This window comes from Rhinatrema bivittatum, chromosome 15 (genome assembly GCF_901001135.1).
Source record: "Rhinatrema bivittatum chromosome 15, aRhiBiv1.1, whole genome shotgun sequence".
In the NCBI taxonomy this organism is placed as follows: domain Eukaryota; kingdom Metazoa; phylum Chordata; class Amphibia; order Gymnophiona; family Rhinatrematidae; genus Rhinatrema; species Rhinatrema bivittatum.
The window spans coordinates 40,821,857-40,846,007 of NC_042629.1; the positions used below are offsets into that span (position 1 = coordinate 40,821,857).

Sequence of the window (24,151 nt, forward strand, 5' to 3'; positions counted from 1 at the left end):
GTCTAGAGGAATAGAATTGCATAGCGTAGGGCCTACAACACTAAATGCTTATCTGCATGTAGATACCAGCTTTGCTCCAGATGATGAGCAAAAATTCCTAGTTTGATGATAGCAAACTAATAAATCCCTTACAAATGCAGGACTCATATCATTCAGACATTTATATACTAGGATCAAGATCTTAACCAACAACACTTATTTCCTGAAGCTCTAATGAATTATCTACATGTTACTGCACATGAGTTTTGAAGACCTTGTAGATGGCAAATCACATCACAAAATGAGACTTATTTGGTCCCAAAAGCTCACGTTCAGCATCATCTTTGAACAACTGTTATGCTGATCCAATAAAAGGTATCACATCTTTAAGGGGAACCTCGAATTTGCCTCTTGGTAGTAGAATTTCTCTGGGGAGTATAGAGTCAGTGGTCAGACCTTGACCCTATCAATGTCATCAGAAAGAGTAGCTGTGTTTAGAAATGTTTGACATTCTCCAATTGGAAGTGTCTTAGGTTTAAGACAACTCTTGTGCTCAATGAGTGCAGAGGAGTCCTGAGGAGCAGTTGGCAGCTCGCAGTCTGAAGATACCACTTCTGCACAGAGTGGTGAAGATATGAGATCTTTCACTCCATAGGGAAAGGACATGAAGAAAGACCCTCTTTTAACAGAGGGGTGCTCTTAGAAACAACGAAACACAGAAACGTGATGTCAGAAAAAGACTGTATGGCTTATCTAGTCTGCCCACCTGCCCAACTAATTTAGATTTACAATTCCCATTGTTCCTTCTGTTTATACCATGTTTTCTTGAATTCAGATATTGTTTTTGTGTCCACCATCTCCACTGGAAGTCTGTTCCATGTATTCACTACTCTCTCTATAAATAAATATTTCCTATGTGATGCAGTACAACCTGGCCCGGGGCAGAAATAGCTAGGATAAAGGAAAACAGTCACAGCCAATGCCAAACCTAGACACCAGAGGGCGAGCAGGAGGGCGGCAAGAACTACACTTCCCAGGTTCCCTGAACCAGCACCTGATCCCTGGCTGGCGAGTGAGCAGGAACAGGTGGAGGAAATAGGGACAGATGCCTATGACTCAGCAGAGTCCATGGAAGCAGAGGAAGAGGGCGTGCCAGCGTGGTGGAATTGGCCACAAAAGCCCAGCTACGCAGAGTCAGAGGAGGAGATGGAGGTAAGCTGGGGAGAGGTAAGCTCCAGCTGTTCCTCTATGGAGGTGGAATAACCAGGAGGTTGGGGGATGGGCAAACACTGTGTTTGTACAAGGAGGGTTGAGAAAGGTTGGAAAGGAATTGTTGTTTTGAATACTGTTTAATTCTGGCTGGTTCAGGAGAACCTAAGCGTTTAGGCTTGGGCAGGCTAAGAAAACCAGGCATTACTATATGGGCTGCAGCCGGTGAGGCTACAGGACCACATTAAACTCTTTTGTGATAAAGACCTTTTTCTGTGTACTGTTTGGGAGTGCCAGGACTAGGCCTGGCACTCTGACTAGAGGCTTGGAGGAGTCCCCCAGCAGCGGTGTGCAGGAGCTGTGCGAGTGGACAGGAAGTGGTACAGGAGCGGAGAGGGATCCCTGAAACCCAGCAAAGCCCACACGGAGTGCTGAGCGGAGGGGCGTGATCGTGACACAAGACTACTCCTGAGTCTATTCCCTTTCACCCCTATCCCATGACCCTTCAATTCTAGAGCCTCCTTTTCATTGAAAGAGGCTTGTCTACTGTGCATGGAGACCTTGGAGGTATTTAAATATCTCTATCATATAAGATCATAAGAACATAAGAAACTGCCATGCTGGTTCAGACCAAGGGTCCATCAAGCTCAGCATCCTGTTTCCAACAGAGGCCAAACCAGGCCACAAGAACCTGGCAAGAAGATCACATGCTACTGATGCAATTAATAGCAGCGGCTATTCCCTAAGTCAACTTGATTAATAGCAGTTAATGGACTTCTCCTCCAAGAACTTATCCAAACCTTTTTTGAACCCAGCTATACTAACTGCACTAACCACATTCTGTGCATTGAGTGAAAAATAATTTTCTCTGATTAGTCTTAAATGTGCTACTTGTTAACTTCATGGAGTGCCCCCTAGTCCTTCTATTATCTGAAAGTGTAAATAACAGATTTACATCTACTTGTTCAAGACCTCTCATGATTTTAAAAACCTCTATCATATCCTCCCTCAGCAGTCTCTTCTCTAAGCTGAACGGCCCTAACCACTTCAGCCTTTCCTCATGGGGGAGCTGTTCCATCCCCTTTATCATTTTGGTTGCCCTTCTCTGTGCCTTCTCCATTGCAACTGTATCTTTTTTGAGATGCGGTGACCAGAACTGTACACAACATTCAAGGTGCGGTATCAGAGGCATTATGACATTTTCCGTTTTATTAACCATTCCCTTCCTAATAATTCCTAACATTCTGTTTTCTTTTTTGACTGCTGCAGCACACTGAGCTGACGATTTCAATGTATTGTCCACTAAGACGCCTAGATCTTTTTTCTGGGTGGTAGCTCCTAATATGGAACCTAACATCGTGTAACTACAGCAAGAGTTATTTTTCCCTATATGCAATACCTTGCACTTGTCCACATTAAATTTTGTCTGCATTTGGATGCCCAATCTTCCAGTCTTGCAAGGTCTTCCTGTAATGTATCACAATCCGCTTGTGATTTAGCTACTCTGAATAATTTTGTATCATCCGCAAATTTGATAACCTCTCTCGTCGTATTCCTTTCCAGATCATTTATAAATATATTGAAAAGCACCGGTCCAAGTACAGATCCCTGAGGCACTCCACTGTTTACCCTTTTTCCTACTCTCTCCCTATCTTGCCTTTCCTCTAGGATATACATGTTTAAATCCCTTTGCAGCCAAGAATCTTTCTGGCTTTTTCCATTGCTTTATCCACATGTTTGGCTACCTTAAAATCATCAGACACTATCACCCCCAAATCCCACTCTTCTGTCGTGCTTAGAATTTCACCCTTAGTACTCTACCTCTCCTTTAGTTTTTTGCAGTCTAAATGCACAACTCTGCATTTTTTGTTTTAGCATTAATCATAGCTGCCAGACTGTAGACTATTCCTTAATCTTTGGTAGATCCCTTCTCATATTTTCCATACCTTTCTGGCTGTATACCCTATTGCAGATTTTGGTGTCATCAACAAAAAAACAAACCTTTCCCAATAAGCCTCTTGTAACGTCACTCATGAAAATGTTAAAAAGAACTGGTCCAAGGGCTTATCCCTCAGGCATATGGCTACTTCCTCCTTGAAGTGAGTTTCATTTACCACTATTCTTTGTCATCTCCCATTCAGTTTCTAACCCAGTCACTAGGACCTATACCAAGGGTGCTCACTTTATTTATAAGTCGCCTATGCAGAACTGTGTCAAAGGTCTTACTGTCTTAGGAAAGTGGTTGAGGTCCAAGATCGAGGTGCCCAGAACTTCAAGAAAGGAAGAAATCTTTTGGAGTCTTGGAGGGTACCTAATAGTAGTATGTGAAGACAAGTAGTAATCTCAAAAAAGAGAAGATTAGGTCCATATTCTTCATCTGTCCAAGGGGAGTCTTGTGAACTGGTCCCCTACCTTTGTGGCCAGTCGGGCCACTGAATCGCCTCTCTGCCCCACAGCTGTTTTCGGCATGTCAGTCTGCCGCCGATGCCATCCTCCGCGGAACGGAGGCCGCATTCCTTCCTGCCCTGTGCTGCAGGGCTCAGCCCCGCCAGGAACCTTTCCTTGCGGCCAATGTCGCTCCTGCTCCCCGACACTTCCTCCAGGGTCCTCAGACGGTAGTGAGCCATCCTCGCCGATGCAAGGGTCCTTTCCCAGCAGGGAGGCCATCCCTGCCGGTGCCTGCAGCCTGCCAGCACTTCTCCTGACCTTCTTTGCGGCATGGATTCGCTCCTGCAGCCTGCCTTCCTTCTAGTTTCACGGCAGGGCTGCTTCCGCTGCCTGTCTTGCTTGCCGGGCCTTCCACTTGGCTGGGAGGATGCCACCAATGACCCTGCTCTCTTCTCCTGGATCTCCATAGGCGCGGGCGTGCGCCCCTCTCCTTCTTTAAAGGGTCAGCCAGGTGTGGCCCTCTGCTAGCTCCTCCCTGGGCCTAATCCCCCTTCAGCCCTACAAAAGGACCCAGCGTTCATTCCAGCTTTGCCTTTGCAAGGAGTTAGATGCTCCTAGATGTTCCTGTCTTCGCTCCAGGAGTTTTCTCTGTTCCAGCTCTTCTTCAAGGTCCTGTGTTCTTTGTTTCCTGTTGGAGCTCCATGTCTTGTCCTGAAGTCTGTGATCCATTCCTGATGTCCACAGTCAGTCTTGATGTTTGTCTTCCTGTTCCTGATGTCCACAATCCACACCTGATGTCCGTGATCCAGTACTGATGTCTGTCTCCTATTCCTGATGTTCGTGTTCTAGTCCAGTTGTCCTGAACCCCTGGTTCCTCGTTGCCACCCTTCCTGGTGTGCCACGTCGTGGTTCATGACCAGTCCCACAGGTGGGCTGTGTAGAGTGCCTCGTGGTGCAATGTCTTCCTCACTTCTGCAGCATAAGCCTCCGGGAGACTTCTGCTTGTATCCTTGTCCCTGGTCTACTGAGTCCCTTGTGCTTGCTCCGTCCATGCCAAAGACTCTGCTAGTACCTGTGCCGTTCCAGCGTGGTCCGCGACCAGCCACTGGCGGCTGTGTAGGGTGCGCCCTGGTGCAGGCCTCTACAGCTTCCAAGACATGTTCCTTTCATTTCTCCACATCTCGTCTAAAGGCTACTTCGAGTACAGCGTGGTCCGCGACCAGCCCCGCGGGTGGGCTGTGTAGGGTGCGCTGCGTCACAGTCTCAACCCAGTACTTTGCTTGACTCTCCTGAATACCTTGAACCTTGCTTGAGTCTTCTGAATACCTTGAAACTTCTTCCAAGTACCTCGTTCCTGAGTCTTCGTCTGTGCATCCAAGTACCTCGTTCCTGAGTCTTCGTCTGTGCATCCAAGTACCTCGTTCCTGAGTCTTCATCTGTGCATCCAAATACCTCGTTCCTGGGTCTTCATTTGAATCTCCATGTTCCGGTCTTCGCTGCCCTGGCCTCCATCTGGCCTGCTGCTTCTTGCCATTACCCAGCGGCAGGTCCGAAAGGGCTTGGAACTGTCGGAGGACTGTTCATAAGACCACCATTGCGTTGCTGGTCTTCCCGAAGTGTGCAGGTCCAGTCTTTTAAAATCGACCCCTATGGCTTTTCTCCCAATCTGTGTCGATGGGAAAATACCTTGATGAATCAGGCCCAAAACTTGTTCCCCTGTCATTTTCAAACTCATGTGATACTCTTAGGGCCGGATTTTAAAAAGCCTACGCGTGTAAATCCAAGTCATGGGGAAGGACAGTGGTTCCCACAGCTGGAGAAGCGTGCTTATGGAAGCCTCCGTAACTTGAAAACCTCAGCCCCAATTTGAGCACCTAGCACCAGAAAGGTGAAATCCAATTCTCAACCACCACTAACTTGTCTGACTTTCATGAACTTTCTTAACTGGGTGAACTGGGGATGAAATGGTAAAACTGGGAATGGCTCAGTGCGCGCCCCTTTTATAATTCCCCAGTTTACATGGTAGAAGCAGGATTTGCATGTACACGTGTCCACTTAAAATCTGGCACACGTGCATGCAGCCAAGCTATTTTATAACATGCACGCATATATTAGAAAATGGCTGCATCCCTGCAGTCTGATGTACGCGTGCCAATGTGTGCCCATGTGCCGGTTTGAAAGTTACTATCCCTGTGTGTGCACTGCACATAATAACATCATCAGCAAACTCTATACCATATAGAATAGGCTCAGCCAGTCCTGGTTTTTTTACCCCCACTGCATCAATGATCTCTGTCTTCAGTCCAGCCTCGCTCCTGTCCAGCCCATGCTCGGGCATGCTTCGCCTGCTGCGGCACCTCTTCAGAGTTCCTCTGGGGTCAAGCCGTGGCCCAAGGACACACAATCCCCTGGAAAGTGGAACTGCTCTCCTAGCACTTCCTAAAAGTGAGTGCATCAGATAAAGGATCCAGAAGGCCATCTTTACTGCTCTGGCCCATGATCCTCCCAGTGGGCCTCTGTCCAGAACGAAGCAAAAGCTGCACAACCTTTAAAAAATCTAGTGTTCTCTAGGACCATTCTTGTAGTTTAACTTCTATATTTGAGGCAGCAGGTCCTGTCCACTGCTAGCACCTCCCCTTATCTCCAAAGGCATTGATCTAGCTTCTTCCCTCCCAAATTCCCACTGTCTCGTGCCAGTTACATTGCTTCTCTGGCCATAGGGCATTGGCTGCTGCACTGCTGCCTACTCCAGCTGGGTATGTCTTCTCTCTTCCTTCCCTGCTGTGATGGGGTGTATGTCTTCTAAAAAAAAAAAGGAAGCTGGCTGACTCCAGGGGCTACAGCTCCCAGCATGCCAAAGGGTAGAGAGACTGGGTCATGTCTGGTAGTGCGAGGAGGGCTCAAAGGGTAGAGTCCCAAGTAAAGGAGGTCAGGGATTCCCAGCATATCAGTTAAATCAGGAACAGGTGTGCTCATTTTGAGAGAGAGACCAAAGGGATGGTAACTGGATATGAGATGCTGTGTGCCTTCAAAGTTTGAAAAACTACAAGAGGATTACAAACTGTGAGTTTGTTGAACTTTACTTCATGCTGGGCTTTTGGTAGAGTTTGGAAAGACACAAGACTTACAAACTCTACAGCTAAAATTACTATACATGCCTCACATCACTGCATGAGTTGTCCAACACTGAATTCATTTCATTTATTTATTTATATCCTGCTTATGCCTCCGGCACTAAGCAGTATACATAAAACACAGATAATAATTAAGTATCTAACTGTAAAATACTGAATTTGTAGGACATCTGAGGCTCAAGACAGAACAAAATGATGATGTGTGCCTACTGCAGCTGCTTGCTTCTGGTCCTAGCATCCTGATGATCAGCTGGTTAAGCCATTACCTACCTTTATTTTCACTGACCAGCCTTGACTGGCCTGATGACTTGCACCATTCTGCCATCTGTCATGCCTGGCCTCCTGCAGCCATAGATGCCATAGTATTAGATGGGAAATACCACAAAAAGTTGTGGCTAGGCGGGCACACACACTAGATTAATGCAACAAGAAAATAGGTGAAACACAGTGGAAAAGAAGCAATGTTGCGTTTACCCATATCATTAGTTTCTTGGTCCATATGTGAGTTTTCTTTGCAACATACCTATTTTCTTGTTGCATAGTATTAGATGGGCCAACAGTAACCCTACATAATCCAGAGTGAATGAGGAGGGAAAAATTTGTCCCTGCCCTCCACTATCTGCCCATACGTTGTTGCGAATAGAATTGTACATTATATGGTTTCTAAAACACATTTCTGTGATTTACGTCAGGGTCTTTCAGTGGATTTGGATTTTGGATTTAGTTACTTGCTTTCCTAAACCCATGTTCAAGGTGTATTACAAAGTAGGTTGGTTCCTGCGCTTACACATTCCTGTGACTTTCTGCATGATTTAATGGTTCTGGATACACAATTGGATTTCTCTGGGTTCTTGCAGAATTTCAGTGTTTCGTGTCTTTTCTTTCAGTATTTCACAGCACAGGAAACATCCTCCTCCATTTTCTTGGATGCACATTTTTGTGATTTTCTGCAGGAAAGGACTTTGCCAGAGCATACTAGGGATGCAAACAGAATAAGGCAAGATTATATCCCTTAATAATTGGCCTGCCAGTCATGGGTTTTTTTCTTCATCAACAGGAATACTGCTTTTTTTTTTCACCACAGATATAGAAACACCATTTATATTACTTGTGTATGCATGAAACTCTCTCATCAAGTTACTGTAACTCTGACTAAAAAGCGCAAGATACTGTCACGCAGCATAAAATGGACATAATCATAGAATTTCACAGGCTATAATTGGCTAATAAGATAGGATCCTTGACTCCTTTTACTGGTGCTGTAGTTTAAATTATTTAACTCTTTTGATAATGGTACAGGATGCACTGGCTTTGAAATAAATTGGTGCCTGGGCATTCAGCTACCTTATTTTAAGTTGAAGTTACAAAGTACAGTGCTAAGCTCATTTTGCATATTAACGGTTCAGGATGAAAAGGTTTTAAACTGCCAGAATGATCCTTACATCCTTAGGCAGTAGATAGCCTACTGTAATTTGGTAGCCCATCAGTTTTCAGGATTGCCCTTTGGGCATCTGGTCACTGCCCAGATTTGCTCTCCTCCAGATGCAGCTTTCTCAGCCAATCAGATTACAGGATGTCTCCCTACAAGGACTGAAATTCCGTGACTATTTTTATTTAACATTTGATCAAGTTAAGAAAGGAGTAAAAATAGATTTAAATCAGTGAAAACATTTTCTGTGACCTTTTTAATATTCCTGGGTAATTGTGCTTTATTTGAATATACCCTGCAGTATGTTATTTGCATATGGTATACAGCAGATCCTGCTGGCTGTGCTTACACAGTCCATGCTCCAAGCTTTCACGGAGAAGGACCCTGTTCCTGCTATATATAAGAGGCTTGGCAGAAACTGAATCTTTATTAATATTTTCTTGAGAGAGTAAAAGAACGAGAGAAACAAACAAAAAAAAAACAAAAGAGGGAAAGAGACAAAGAAAAACAAAAAGAAAAGTGAGGCAAACCAAGTAGGGGAGAAAAAAAAGACAAAAACGAATCAGGGGAGATTTAAAAATAAGGAAGAGAAAAAGGCAGAGAAAACTGATAACAAAAGCAAAACCTTAAAAAAGCTAGGAAGGAATAAAGAAAGAAAACAAGAGGCCAAGAGTACCGCCCTGCACAGAAAAGATCTGTTGTTGTGATCTTCTTTTGGAATCACGGTATATAAATAAATAAAAGATGAGAGAATCTGAAGAATTAATCCATGTTGTCTCTGGAGCTCAAGGACATCACCACTACTGGATGATTCTTCTTTCTGTTGAAAAAAAAAGGTACTACAGTCTACAAAGAGCCCCACAAAAGGGGGGAGAAAAACACTTCACAGCACATAACCATCTAATTTCTCAATCTCTCTCTGCTGTAACTACTATGAAAGCAAATGACCATCAATAAAAGCCAGTGATCCCCAAAGGGAATAATGACCAGCTCTGATTAGGAGTCAGCGATGTTAATTAAATACCGCTTGTAACTAGATGCCCCTTATTACAAACAAAGGTGGAATATCTGAGAAGAGATTTCTTCATGGGAGTAGAGGTGATGAGCAAAAAGGGTAAACACCGGAAGCTGTGCAATAATGTCTTTTCTTTTTCCATCCCAGCAGTTTCCTCGTTCTCTTCTGCGCTTTCAATTCATCCAGAGCCAGACTCTACCTTGAATCTTTATTTGCAAGTAAAAATCGGTTTTCCCTCAATTTCAAACAACTCTCCCAGCCATCAAAGCAATAACCCCTGGCCAAAGGCCACAGTCTGTTGCACCTTGTGGAGCCTAGTACATGGGCATCCCGAGTCTGGCGAGTATGTGTCGCGGATCCAACATGGCCAGGCCTCTCTCCCATGGGCTATGAACTTAGGCAACAATTTCTCTCTCTTGCTGGTCTTAATATACAGAAAACAGAAAGGGAACAACATTCAATAATAAGGTGCCAGTGAACATCCTTTTGCCCAAGTCTACAAACTAACAACTTACAGTATTAGCTTGGAAAGAGCAGCACCAACTGGGCACATTCCATCGGCCTCTGAAATAAGCCAAAGCCTAGAATTAAGGTGGGTGACCGAGAGATGCGGAGAAATGTTTATAAGAAAATTTCCCCTCACATACCTCAACGAAATTTCTGTCTCTGAAACTGACAGATCAAAACTTCTGTGAGTATAGAAAGAAACTGACTGGCAGCAATGTCCAAAATATAGCCCCAAAAGAAGGTAAACCGAGAGAAGCAAAAGAAAAAAAAGAGAGAGAGAGACAGGTCTCCACAGATGAATGATTTTAATTAGGACGAGAACTGAACGGCAAGAAGCTTATGCTAATGAGCTGCCTCGTTTAATCAGCTTATTACAAAAAAAAAAAAATAACTTTTCAACAGTCAAAAAATGGTAATTATCAGAAAAGCCTTAACATGGGGGGAAAACAGCTAAATTAAAAGAGGCTGGTAAGCCCTGGAGTAGTGGGAAGCGGGATGATATCCTACTGGCCTGGGAGAATAGTGGCATACTAACGTGTTGATGTTCTGTGCAGGAAATGGCAAGGGACAGAAGGCAGGAGACAGGGAGACTCAAATTAACACATTTCCATACAGAAGGGACATTTTTGCAGGAAATTTATCCCTCAGCATCAGCTACTTTTTCTTTTAAAGATTCATTACACCTGATTTTAATTTCTCTGGCTCTGCGTGCATGTTGGGGAGATGCAGATGGAAACCAACTCCTCTTTTACAACTGCAATTCATTAAGAGAAAACACTGCAGTAGAATATCGCACGAACAACTTATCAGCTTTGAATACATACTGTATGTATTGGAAAATCAAAAGGCACTTCTGCCATCAAGGTAAGTTTCCGATGTCTCATAATCTAAGCCTTAATTTATATGGGTTTGTACCATTTCTACCATAGCATTGAGTAATTTCCACAAAATCTGCAACATTTGAACAGGAAGCACGTCACTGATGCTGGGCAGAAGCCCAGCTTGTTTCTTGTGCCATATCAAAATCCAGAAGGACACAACTGAATCCAACCAGGATAACCCTTGAATTCCAAATCACTGGAGAAATAGTACTGTCCCCTTTAACTCTTTCCTGCTGCTAAATTCAAAAAGCATCCCATTTGAATTTCAAATACATTAATGCATTTCAAACTGAAGCAGAATACAGTCCTAAATCTCAGCTGAGGGAAAATTATGGACCTTACGCAAAGGAATTTTCTGTACCTATGAAAATTTAAAAAAAAATGTATTTGCTGCCTTTTTCAATGAAAATCTTCAACCTAAAAGTCAAACAGCAATATAAAATAAACATCTCTAAAGTACAAATCATATTCCCCATCTCATTCTCACTAGGGGATAGGTCAGATTGTATCCAATAACTAAGGAGAGAAAAATATATTTTCCATCCCACAATCAATCCATTTTAACATATACTGTATATATCCTATGGGGCGGATTTTAAAAGGCCCACGCGCGTAAATCCTTCTGGATTTACGTGCGCAGGGCCCTCGCGCACCAGCGCGCGTAAGTCATAGAAACATAGAAACATAGAAATGACGGCAGAAGAAGACCGAATGGCCCATCCAGTCTGCCCAGCAAGCCTCACACATTTTTTCTCTCATTCTTATCTGTTTCTCTTAGCTCCTTGTTCTATTCCCCTTCCACCCCCACCATTAATGTAGAGAGCAGTGATGGAGCTGCATCCAAGTGAAATATCTAGCTTGATTAGTTAGGGGTAGTAGGGGCAGTAACCGCTGCGATAAGCAAGCTACACCCATGCTTATTTGTTTTACCTAGACTATGTTGTACAGCCCTTGTTGGGTTTTTTTTCTTCTCCCCTGCTGTTGAAGCAGAGAACCATGCTGGATATGCATTGAAAGTGAAGTATCAGGCACATTTGGTTTGGGGTAGTAACCGCCGTAACAAGCCAGCTACTCCTCGCTTTGTGATTGCGAATCCTTTTTTTCTTCACCCCTGTCGTTGAAGCTATGCAGGATATGCGTGAAGCATCAGTTTTTTGTTTTTTTCCCCCTGCTGTTGAAGCAGAGAGCTATGCTGGAAATGCATGATGTATCAGTCTCTCCCATGCCGATGAAGCAGAGAACCATGCTGGATATGCATGGAAAGTGAAGTATCAGGCACATTTGGTTTGGGGTAGTAACCGCCGTAACAAGCCAGCTACTCCCCGCTTTTGAGTGCGAACCCTTTTTCTTCTCCCTTGCCGTTGTAGCAGAGAGCTCTGCTGGATGTGTGAAGTATCAGTTATTCTTCTCCCCTGTCATTGAAGCAGAGAGCTATGCTGTATATGCATTGAAAGTGAAGTATCAGGCATATTTGGTTTGGGGTAGTAACCGCCGTAACAAGCCAGCTACTCCCCTCTTTGTGAGTGCAAATCCTTTTTTCCATTACCTCTTGCTGTTGAAGCTTTGAGCGATGTAGGAGTCACAGTAAGCATGTGTATGTTTATTTAATAAGGGTATTGTGTCAATAGCCATCATTCTGGCGAGTCACCCACTCTTCATTGGCGGCCTCTTGACTTTATGGATCCGCAGTGTTTATCCCACGCCCCTTTGAAGTCTTTCACAGTTCTGGTCTTCACCACTTCCTCCGGAAGGGCATTCCAGGCATCCACCACCCTCTCCGTGAAGAAATACTTCCTGACATTGGTTCTGAATCTTCCTCCCTGGAGCCTCAAATCGTGACCCCTGGTTCTGCTGATTATTTTCCTACGGAAGAGGTTTGTCGTTGTTTTTGGATCATTAAAACCTTTCAAGTATCTGAAAGTCTGTATCATATCACCTCTGCTCCTCCTTTCCTCCAGGGTGTACATATTTAGATTCTTCAATCTCTCCTCGTACGTCATCCGATGAAGATCCTCCACCTTCCTGGTCGCCCTTCTCTGTACCGCTTCCATCTTGTCTTTGTCTTTTTGTAGATACGGTCTCCAGAACTGAACACAGTACTCCAGGTGAGGCCTCACCAAGGACCTGTACAAGGGAATAATCACTTCCCTTTTCTTACTCGATATTCCTCTCTCTATGCAGCCCAGCATTCTTCTGGCTTTTGCTATCGCCTTGTCGCATTGTTTCGCTGTCTTCACATCATTAGACACTATCACCCCAAGGTCCCTCTCCTGCTCCGTGCACATCAGCCTTTCCCCCCCCATCGAGTACAGTTCATTCGGATTTCCACTCCCCATATGCATGACTTTGCACTTCTTGGCATTGAATCTCAGCTGCCATATCTTCGACCACTCTTCCAGTTTCCTTAGATCCCGTCTCATTCTCTCCACTCCTTCCGGCGTGTCCACTCTGTTGCAGATCTTAGTGTCATCCGCAAAAAGACAAACCTTACCTTCTATCCCGTCCGCAATGTCGCTCACAAAGATATTGAACAGGACCGGTCCCAACACCGATCCTTGCGGTACACCACTTAAAACCGCTCTCTCTTCAGAGAAGGCTCCATTTACCATCACACATTGTCTTCTGTCCGTCAACCAATTTGCAATCCAGGTCACCACCTCGGCACTCACTCCCAAGCTTCTCGTTTTATTCACCAGTCTCCTGTGCGGAACCGTATCAAAAGCTTTGCTGAAATCCAAGTAGATGACATCTAGTGCTCTTCCTTGATCCAATTCCTTGGTTACCCAGTCAAAAAAGTCAATCAAATTTGTCTGACAGGATCTTCCCCTGGTGAATCCATGCTGCCTCTGGTCCATCAATTCTCCAGACTGTAGATAGTCCCGGGGCTTTCGAAAAGGGGAGAGAGGGGGCGTGCCCGGGGGTGTTCCCGAAACGACGCGGTGTTTCGGGGGCGGGCCCGGGGGCGTGGCACCGGCCCAGGGGCGTGGTCGAGGCCTCCGGACCAGCCCCCGGGACCGGAGGACGGAGCGGGACTGCCGGCTGACAGGTGTAACTTTGCCGACAAAGGTAGGCGGGGGGTTTAGATAGGGCCGGGGGGGTCGGTTAGGTAGGGGAAGGGAGGGGAAGGTGGGGGGAGGGCGAAGAAAAGTTCCCTCCGAGGCCGCTCCGATTTCGGAGCGGCCTCAGAGGGAACAGGCAGGCCACGCTGGGCTCGGCGCACACAGGTTGCACAAATGTGCACCCCCTTGCGCGCGCGCTGACCCCGGATTTTATAGGCTACGTTGTTTAAAAAAAAAAAAGGAATAGTTTAGGATAAAGTAATGAGAAACACACACTTAAAAAAACAAGGTGTGTGAGTGGGAGCTAGACTGACTGCAACCAAAATTTCCCTGTTTTCTGCTCTCAGTTCTCTTTGTGGTATGCTTGTTTAAATAGCCACGTTTTTAAACTTTTTTTTGAAGGTTTTGATGTTACTTTGTAGTCTGATTTCTAATGGCATATTGTTCCATATTGTGGGTCCTGCTAGGGATAGGGCCCTATCCCTTACCTGGGTTAGTCTGGCTGTCTTTACTGAGGGAATAGTTAGTAGTGCTTTGTTTGCTGATCTCAGGTTTCTGTGGGGGGTATGTATGCGGAGGACTGTATTCAACCACTCTGCTTTTTCGTCGTGTATTAATTTGTGTATGGTGCATAAAGTCTTGAATTGTATTCTTTGTTCAACAGGTAACCAGTGTAGTTCTATTAAGGTTTCGGTGATATGGTCTCTTTTGCTTTTTCCGGTTAAAATTCTTGCCGCTGTGTTTTGGAGTATCTGTAGTGGTCTTATTGTGGTGTATGGTAGGCCCAGTAGTAGGGTGTTGCAGTAGTCAGTACTGGCAAAGATTAAGGCTTGTAATACTGAGCGGAAGTTGTTGTGCATTAGTAGTGGTTTTAGTCTTCTCAGAGTCAAAAGTTTGGCATATCCTTCTCTTACTTTTAGAGATACATGCTGTTTCATACTTAATTCTGGATCGATTATCACTCCCAGGTTTTTTACTTTCTCTGCTAGTTGTATTTTTTGGTTGTTTTTTAGTGTAATTGGGTTCTGAATGATCGTTAAGTTTTTTCATTCTAGATGTAAAAATTCGGTTTTCTCTATGTTGATCACTAGTTCCATTTGGTTAAGAAGTTGTTTTATTATATCTAGGTACATGATGGCTAAGTTTAATGTTTTTTCAATTGTGTCATCGATTGGGAGTATTAACTGAATGTCATCTGCGTAGATATAGTGTGAGATTCCGAGGCCTGCCAGTAGGTGACATAAAGGCAGCATATATATGTTGAACAGTGTGGCAGATAGGGCAGATCCCTGTGGAACTCCTGTTAGAAGGTTTATTTTCTCTGACATAACTTTTTTGATTTGGACTTGGAAGTATCTTTTATTTAGGTAAGATTTGAACCACTTGATTGTTATTTTACTTAGTCCTATTTCTTCTAATCTGTTTATCAATATGTTATGGTTTACTGTGTCGAATGCTGCTGATAGGTCAAGCATTACTAAGATGTATTGTTTACCATTGTCAAATCCTCTCATGATGTGGTCCGTTAGTGCAAGTAGTAGTGTTTCCGTGCTGTAATTTTTGCGAAAGCCATGTTGTGAGGGGTAAAATATATTATTGCTCTCTAAGTGTTCTGCTAGTTGTTTTTGTACATAAATAACAGATATACATACAGAAGTCCACTTTGAAATATTTCCCACCAAATTGACCTGCACACAATTACACTTGATCAAATACGCACCACATTTTCTCAGGAAAATTTATGTGCACGCTGTTTATAATCCAGAAGTACTGCATGTAAGTGCAAATCCCTCCCCAGCTCTGCTCCTAGAAACCCCTCTGCTCAGCCTGAATAAATTTGCATGTTTAAGTTTACCTGCATATCAGACAGGAAATAACATGCCCCTTTCTGTGGGTAACATACTGTTTTACTGTTGAGGATTTTCAAAGGGACTTCCATGGGTAAAGCACTGCCTTACCTGCAGACATGGCCCTTTAGGAAACTGCGTGACTGTTGTGCGCATACTTTCACATGCAAAGGGGAGAAGCTTTCCAGGGGGAGGATATGGGCAGGGTCGGGAATCACGTGCATATTTCTTTATTATAAATAACATGCAGAAACACACGCATCTATGAGCAGGTGTAATTGTATATGCATGGTTTTGACGGGATAATTTTCAAAATGGACTGATGCATTTTAAGTACGCTTTGAAAACTGGTGTAACTTATGTGCATATCTGCTGGCTAATTTATACACAATGTTACAAAATTACCCTCCTTTACGCCCAGTCCTGCTTCTTTGGCCCTCATAAAATACCAAAGACTTTGTGCTTATTGTTTCTCCAAATGAAAACTAGGACTTCAAATCCATAATTACTTTTTGTAACGGTACTATAGTGACTAACAAGTCAACAAAGATTGACCCAGCCAGAGCAAAATGATCATTTCACTTCCAAAAGTATGAATTAAAGGAGCCAATGCAAGTTAAAGAAATAAAGTTCCTTTAGTCCAAAATTGGCCAGGATAGTAAAATACAATTAAGGCAGATCTCCAGACCTTAAGTTACATCACTGTTACTCTTATATCCTCCCCATTGTAACCTGTGAGACTCAGGATGTTTCTGATAATTATAATCTCAGAGCTCTCTTTGCCTACCAAAAATGTTTTTCCTTAGACTTGAAGATTTCACACTGGAAAAAGTTAAGAAGTGTATGCCTCACTCTTTCACACCCCTTCCCCCAACTCATACCCACCCCCACCCCTCTGACTTTATATTCATTCCATTTGGCAGCTGAGAAAAAGCTTTTCCATGTCAATATACATTTTTTGATCATTCTTTTGGAGATGGAAACTCACCATATACAGCAGGCAAGCCGTGAATGTAATGGACAATAATAGCATGGTATCACTACCTAAGATGAGCCAGCCAGGGAGCTATCTGCAGCAATACACCCAAACTCAGACTGCACTGATGGAAATCTCTCTTTTTTTTTTTTTTTGTCTTTTTACAGTTTGCAGTCAGACATTGCATTGCTCCATTAAGCTTTGAGCTTTAAACACCGCAATGATAAAGGAAAACCCCATGAACATATTTAAAAAAAACCCTGAAATATACAGAAGAAATAAGTGGATGATTCAGAGTACAACCTTGTAGCATGTGCATATGCCATCAGCTCTGTGCACTGGTTGGGCCAGGAACACGATTCAGGTCATGGCTACAATATTGCGTAAGAAACCTATGATTCTGCTTGCCATGGGCTAGGGATAAGAAATAGCTTGTCCAAGGTTTCCCTCAGATACACTGCTTTGTGAAAGTGATCCGTACATGGAAATATCCTCTTCCTGCTAAAAATATTTGTACTGAATTCAGTAAATTACAGTAGTAGAAAGTAAATTCAGTCACTACGACAGCCCCTTCATTGACTGTCTTCCTCACTTTCCACTGATCTCTTTCTGTACAACAAAGATGCCTGAAAACTGCCAAAATGTATCCCTGATTGTTGTGTGCCAGTGAGAAAATGCTCAAATAGTATTACTTGCCCAACACAATGGTTAACTCGTTCAGGGCTATATCTGGGATTATCTTTCACTTCACATATTCCAAAGTACTGCAGCCTATCCATGTCCCTTAACAGCTGCATTCCTAATGCGGTCTGACTTCTGCCCACATCAGTGTTACTTCAACCGGGCATCCAGGCATATTGCAAGGCAACAATAATTCTGTGATTCAGGGATCCTCAATATATACTGATATTATAAATCACTGGAGTGAAGGTCAAGTGTTTTGCAAACAGCAGCATCCTGAGCTGGAACTGATGCGAGCTGCAAATGTTTACTTGTTTCTTTATGAAATTAAGCACTTTAATTCCATTCCACCATTAAACTAACACTAGCAGTACTGGAATTCTGTTATATTTGAAATCACATTTTAATCTGGCTTTCCAATTTTGCATCAGTATTTTACAGGGAATTTGAGTGATAAAGCAACAAAAGAAATTGATATCTACCATCTGTACATTTTACACAGCATGCACTATTGATTGAGCAGGTCTACTTTAAAGTTATCGCTGTGCTGAGTTAATTACTGCATGAACTACAGTATTCCTTGTGACTTCTATGTACAAGTTTCAAAATGACATGGGGAGAGAAAAATGAAAGAGAAGAAAGGGACAATAGCAGATGGAGAAGAAATAGGCAGTGAAAGAAGAAAGATAAAGGAAAAAGAAAAGAAAGATGAAGAGGTGAAGCCTGGGAAAGAGATTAAGACAGGGAGCATGACCAGAAGGGCAAGGAAGAGATGGGGAGAAATAGTGAGCAGAAGGGAATGAGAAACAAGAGCAAAGAGAGACTGCTGTGCAAACATCTGCCCCTGAATCCTTCCACTGCTGCTACACTGTGCAGAGAGGGAAACAGAATAAAAATCAATGAGGAGGTGAATACCAGTAAAACAGAAAGCATCAGCTCAACTCCAAAAATTCCCAAGGACAGCCAGCAAAACCAAAATTAATATTGCTGGAGCAGGCAAAGGCAAAGCACAAGACAAAAGGATACCGTAGATATGGGCATTCTGGGAATGTGAGTTGCACAATACCTGGACTTTTTGTTTCAATAATTATACAAAGCTGAGGGCACCCACAGCTGCACCAGATCCAAGAAAACAATAGATTTAGGGAGCTTGAAATAAGAGTGGGTGGAAGCAAGACAGGTGCAGTCTCAAGTGGAGACTACAGCAGAAAGCCTTGCTGTACAATAATCAGAAACTTTCAATCAAAGCTTGGGTAAATGAGGGCATGGAACCCTAACTTATATAACACTGACTGAGGTCTGGGCTATTTTTAGAATGCCAGAGGGTAGGGAAAGGGCAGGGTACCATCTAATTAGAACATAAGATATGCCATACTGGGTCAGACCAAGGGTCCATTAAGCCCAGCATCCTGTTTCCAACCATGGCCAATCCAAGTCACAAATACCTGGCAAGTACCCAAACATTAGATAGATCTCATGCTATGAATGCTGGCAACAAGCAGTGGCTATTCCCTATTGATTAATAGCAGTTTATGGACTTCTCCTCCAGCAACTTATCCAAACCTTTTTTAAACCCTGTTTCACTAACTGCCTTAACCAAATCCTCTGGCAATGAATTCCAGAGCTTAATTGTGTGTTAAAGAGAAAAGAATTTTCTCCAATTTGTTTTACATGTGCTACTTGCTAACTTCATAGGGTGTCCCCTAGCCCTTGTATTATCCTCAGCTAACTCTTCTCCAAGCTGAACAGCCCTAACCTCTTTAGCCTTCAGCATTTTGGTCGCATCCATGCAGATCTTGACACACTGAGAGGTAAGTTTTATAAAAAAGCACGAGCGCAAACAAAAGTACGCCGGATTTTATAAGATACGCGCAGGGTCGGTGTGTGCAAGGGGGTGCACATTTCTGCACCTTGCGCGCACTGCCCATTCCCTCCAAGGCCCTCCGAAATCGGAGCGCCTCAGAGGGAACTTTCCTTCCGCCTCCCCTCACCTTCTCCTCCCTTCCCCTACCTAACCCACCCCCCCCCCCCCCCCGAGCCCTATCTACACTCCCCCTACCTTTATTCCCAAAGTTACGCCTCCTTGAGGCAGGCGTAACTTGTGCGCGCCGGCCAGCTGCCGGCGTGCCAGGTTCCGGTCCGGGGGCTGGTCCGGAGGCTGTTGCCACACCCCCTGGAACGCCCCCAGACCGGAACCACGCCCACTGCCACGCCCCCGGATGACTTGCCACCACAACACACCCCCGACACCCCCCCCCCCCAGGAAAGCCCCGGGACTTGCGCACGTGGAGGGGTGTTTAGGGTAGTTTTTCGGGGGTTACGCGCGTAACCCTTTGAAAATCTACCCCTGAATGTATTGTGAAATTTCAGACCTGTTAGTTCATGCAGTTCTATTGATACTTGTTGCCTCCCTCTTTTACAGCAATGATTGATTTGAAGATCCCAGATCTTACATTATATGGGTTTCCAACTTTTTAAATCCAAAGTTCATTAAAAAACTATCACAAAAATCGCCACCACATAAAATTGCTGAAATCGTGATGTGCAACAATGTGGTCTTTTCACAATACGGATGTTATATATGTTTTAAAAATGCAGTTCATACTTTACATTGATACCCCAACTAATGCTAACAATTTGCCATAGAACTTGATTTTTGGGGGTAGTGGTAGTAATATTTTAATATTTTTACAGCATTCTTTATAACTTTTGTTGCAATATCTCATTCAGAGATTATGATAGAGTGCCACTATTTTCCCCTTTAAATCTATGCAAGATCAGGCTGGATGCCTGGTCCATCTTAAATCCCACAAAGGGCAAGAGCTCTGCAGGACTGGGCAGGGAGAATCCCGAGGATGGGACCGGGTGGGCCAGGATAAGTTAGTGAGCCCGGCTGGGATCAAGAGGCCCCTACATCTCCGGGAGAGGCAGCTCCTGTAAAGTTATTTTGACCAAACCAGAAGGGATTGAAAGTACACAGTCCAAAGGGAAGACAGTCTACAACCTTGTGTGTAAGCTGAATACTGCTAAGGTAGGCAGTCCACTATTATGTTGTTATTGATTATATGAATAAAAGTGAATATTGCATTAGAAATGGCCTGAGTCTGCATGGTTTTTTGCTCCAGCCCAGAAGCTTTGCTCAGCCATCTCACAGGGATAAATGTAAGAGTCCCAAGGTGCTGTACTTCAGCTGAGGGCTGTATTTTATATTCTACCTTTGTACAAATAAATATAATGAGCATCTGAGTGAAGAGTTTTGGGTTAGATAAACAAATAATTAATAACAGGGTAAAAAAGACAGCACTCAGAGATCCATATTCTCTTAATTCATTGTAAACCGATATGATGTACCCACGAATGTCTGTATTGAAAATTTGTAAAATAAATAAAATAAATATTCAGCATGTTGGTCTGGCTAAGTCTGGTACTTAGTAGGACTAATGCTGGGATTTTAAATTCCTGCTGGACTGACCACCCCTGACATAGATAGATAAGCCTTTTTTATCTGGATAAAAGTTTATCAAGCTATGTCAGGGCAGTCCCGGGGGGTTCCAGGGTGGAGCAACATTATCCAGCTATGGGCCAGATTCATTAACACTATTCTCCTATTTTGTGTCTATGGGAAAATCCCTTAGTAAATCAGGTACTAAGTTATCAGGATAAATATCAAAATGTAGCGTTATCCAACTAACATAGCCGAATAAGACAACCAAAGAGCAATTCAAAAGTAAGCTCTATAAACTTGAAGATAGTCTGGAACATTCAGTGGTGCACATGCATCACTGAATCTCCTGGCGAAGTTTGCCAGACTCTGGCTCTAAGCATCCCCTGAGAAAGAGATGGCGAGTCATGACCCTACTGTTCTCTGATGTAGACAGTTCTTCAGTAGTACATACTCGGCCTCCTTCTCCGGCTCACATCACATTTGCACAGATCTGAATCTTTCCATTGCCATGTGAAAACCTCTTTGACCGTATATATTCAACTTCACACAAAATGACAAACTCCCCACCAACTGTTCTCTACTGGAATGAAAAAATAAGTGAAGCACCCAAAACAAAGTATAATATTCTAAAGTTTGACAACTCTTACACAGAGTCCATTACTGAGGAAGATCTAGGTTTGAAACCAAAATATAAGTTTTGTATGAGGTGTCTAATACTTTCTGTAATCATTTTTCAATAATCACTGTTCAATATTCTAATATTGAATAATATAATATTTATTATATTGAATATAATATTATATTGAATATTATATTATATAATAAATATATATATTATATATATATTTATATAATAGTTATATATATAATCTTATATATAATATAAATATAATATATTATATTATAATATATATTATAATATATTATAATATAATATATATATAAATATATATATGTATATTGATATAATATTATATTATATTGAATATAAATATTATATTGAATATAAGTATTGAATATAATATTGTAATCACTGTTTCAATATTTATAAGCCTGTTTATCGACTTAATGAAATAAGCCTTGTTTAACTGTTTAATGTAAAAAAGCTCCGGCCAGACCAAGCCCCGGGCGAGTTGCCGTTCTTTGTAAATCTTATGTTCAGAAATTGTGTTTTATATCTACATTCTCATGTTCTATGTAACGCCTTATCAGCGACTGTTTTGTTTTATGGAAACCGACCTGATTCGATATGTCTATCGAGAATGTCGGTATATAAAATTTCTAAATAAATAAATAAATAAATAAATCAATAAACCGGATTGATTTGTATTTCAAACAAGAATTTCAGTATAGAAAACTTAAAAATAAATAAATAAATAAATAAATCATTTACTTTGATAGGTCCATATTCAGCCACTTGGCCAGCCAAGTGGCTGAATATGGACCTATCACATGGCAAAGATTTAGATCTGATCAAAAGTGATGTGAGATGGGGAAGGGGAGCTGGAGAAGCAGGCCGAGTATGTACTACTGGAGAACTGTCTACATCAGAGAGCAGTAGGGTCATGTCTTTCCGTCTCTATCTCAGGGGATGCTTAGAGCAGGAATGACTGGGGATCATAAGTCAGAAACAAGATGAACTAGAAGAGGATTGTGCATGTGAACATGATGAGACCAGTCTCAGAACAGCTGAAAACCATGTATTTTAGATCTGTGAGGGGACCAACTGCAAGGCCTGCCACCTAAGATGCTTTGGCAGAGCCATGCAGAAACCCTGTATTGGAATAGCAGAGGGTACTGCTGGTACACAAGAAAGGGGTTGCCAAACACTAGAATTTAAAGCTGGGTGAGCATTCATTATTAAAGATTTTTGGAGTGCTGCAGGTCAGGTTGAGGTGCATTGATAGAGTTGTGTACGTGTGTTCGGGGAGTGGGGGGAGGTTTCAATGTATCCATAGGAGGAAGTGGTGCAAATTCTTAATGAAGGGTCCTATCAGTTACATCAGTGGTTCCATGAGCAGAAGGGTGAAGACGAGGCTTGCAGCGAGCTGCCTACCTCTAGCTGTTAGTATTTCACTTTAAAAAGTAATAACAATTACCAATTCCCTTTGCGTCCATCCAGCAAAAGAAAAATTAATAAAGACATGGTTTATAAAAATTGAGAGGGAATGTCTGACACAAGCAATGTTCACTTAAATAGAACAACAAAAAAAAGGCTTCAAAGACAATTATATAGAAAGAAGTAATAAACAGTTAAATGTTTGTTCTCACTCCTCCATCTAAATAAATTTAGTTTTCTGCCATTTTCTCCTCATTCCCTTTGCCTACCCCATTCTCCCATCCACTGCCTGCGCTTTTACTGTTTATCCGATCTAATGCAATAAAATGCGTAATTAATTTCTAAACGGTTCTGTTGAGCTGTGCAATTTGTCAAGTCAAGTTGTTAATAGAATTAAGCCTTTTATCAGCGATTAGCAAAAAGAAGGTATAAAAAAAATTAATTACGGAATTGTATGCCTCCCTGGTTCAAAGCCAGGTTTCGGATTAAATGTCAGATAACGGCTTCCTGACATGTTATGAAACATTTAGCAAAATCGGCTTCCCTTCCTGCTTTGCAACCAATCCCTGCATGAGCTAACGTGCCTTGTGTGATCACTTGTGTGTGAGGCCATGGCCATCTGTGTGCGCGTGACAAAGTGAAGATTGGTCTTATTTATAGGTGCACCCAAAGCGGAAGATGCTCAGACAGATAACCAGGAAAGAAAGGCAGGTGATTAATAAAACTTGTTCTTACAAGCATACACCAGTTCAGTAAAAACCATGGCTGACTTAGGCTCGAGTTAGTAGGGAGCATGATTTTGTTGGCACTTGCCCGTTTACCAGGCATTTACATCAAATGTAATTATGATAGCGATTTTCAAAGTCATTTACTTGGCTGAAAATTGCCTTCCTCTGCCTCGCTAGATGTCCATGCAGGCTTCTGTAGTAGGCACGCTTTTTAGCCAGTTTGAAAAGAGCCATTCCTGGGCAGGAAGAGGATGTTTTCTTTTTGTGAGAAGAAAACGGCACATGTAAATTTAGTTTTCAGATGTATGCACAACACGCATGATGTTTTACCCCTGCCAGGCTGCCTGTGCAAGCAGTAGGTACAAAAAATGTATGTATACTTTAGGGCAGATGATTTTCTAAAGAAATCCTACTCGGGTAGTTTCTTTTCCAAACTTTAAAAGTGTGTGCTTTGCAACCAGGCAGCCAATAGAAAGCAGTCCTTCCTTGTGCACAAATCCCAAAAAAGAGGTGAGAAATGACCTGTCTTCGTCTTCCTGTCAATCAGTTTCTGACATGTTTCCTATCTTCCCTCCAAATGAGCACAATTTCCTGTAATGGATTCAGATGTTAGCATGTGGCAAGCTCAGCTGTGGTTGCTAACTGACTCCATTTATTACAGGACAGGTTGATCCAGTCTACTGTGTGCATGTATTTCTAACTTCCAATCTTCCTATCTATATCTCTAAGAAATGTGGGACTAGAAGTCCAGGTATTCCCTTGAAGCAAAACCAGGAATGCATCAGCCTGCCTTGAAGAAAATGGAGCCAATTAG

The 24,151-nt window shown here is 42.8% G+C and overlaps 1 protein-coding gene across 4 annotated transcripts in view; it reads right to left on the reverse strand.

The window, feature by feature from the left end:
- LSAMP (limbic system associated membrane protein) overlaps positions 1-24,151 on the reverse strand; it is a 1,673,925-nt gene that overhangs the window by 728,221 nt on the left and 921,553 nt on the right. The gene's annotated exons all lie outside the window — the stretch shown is intronic.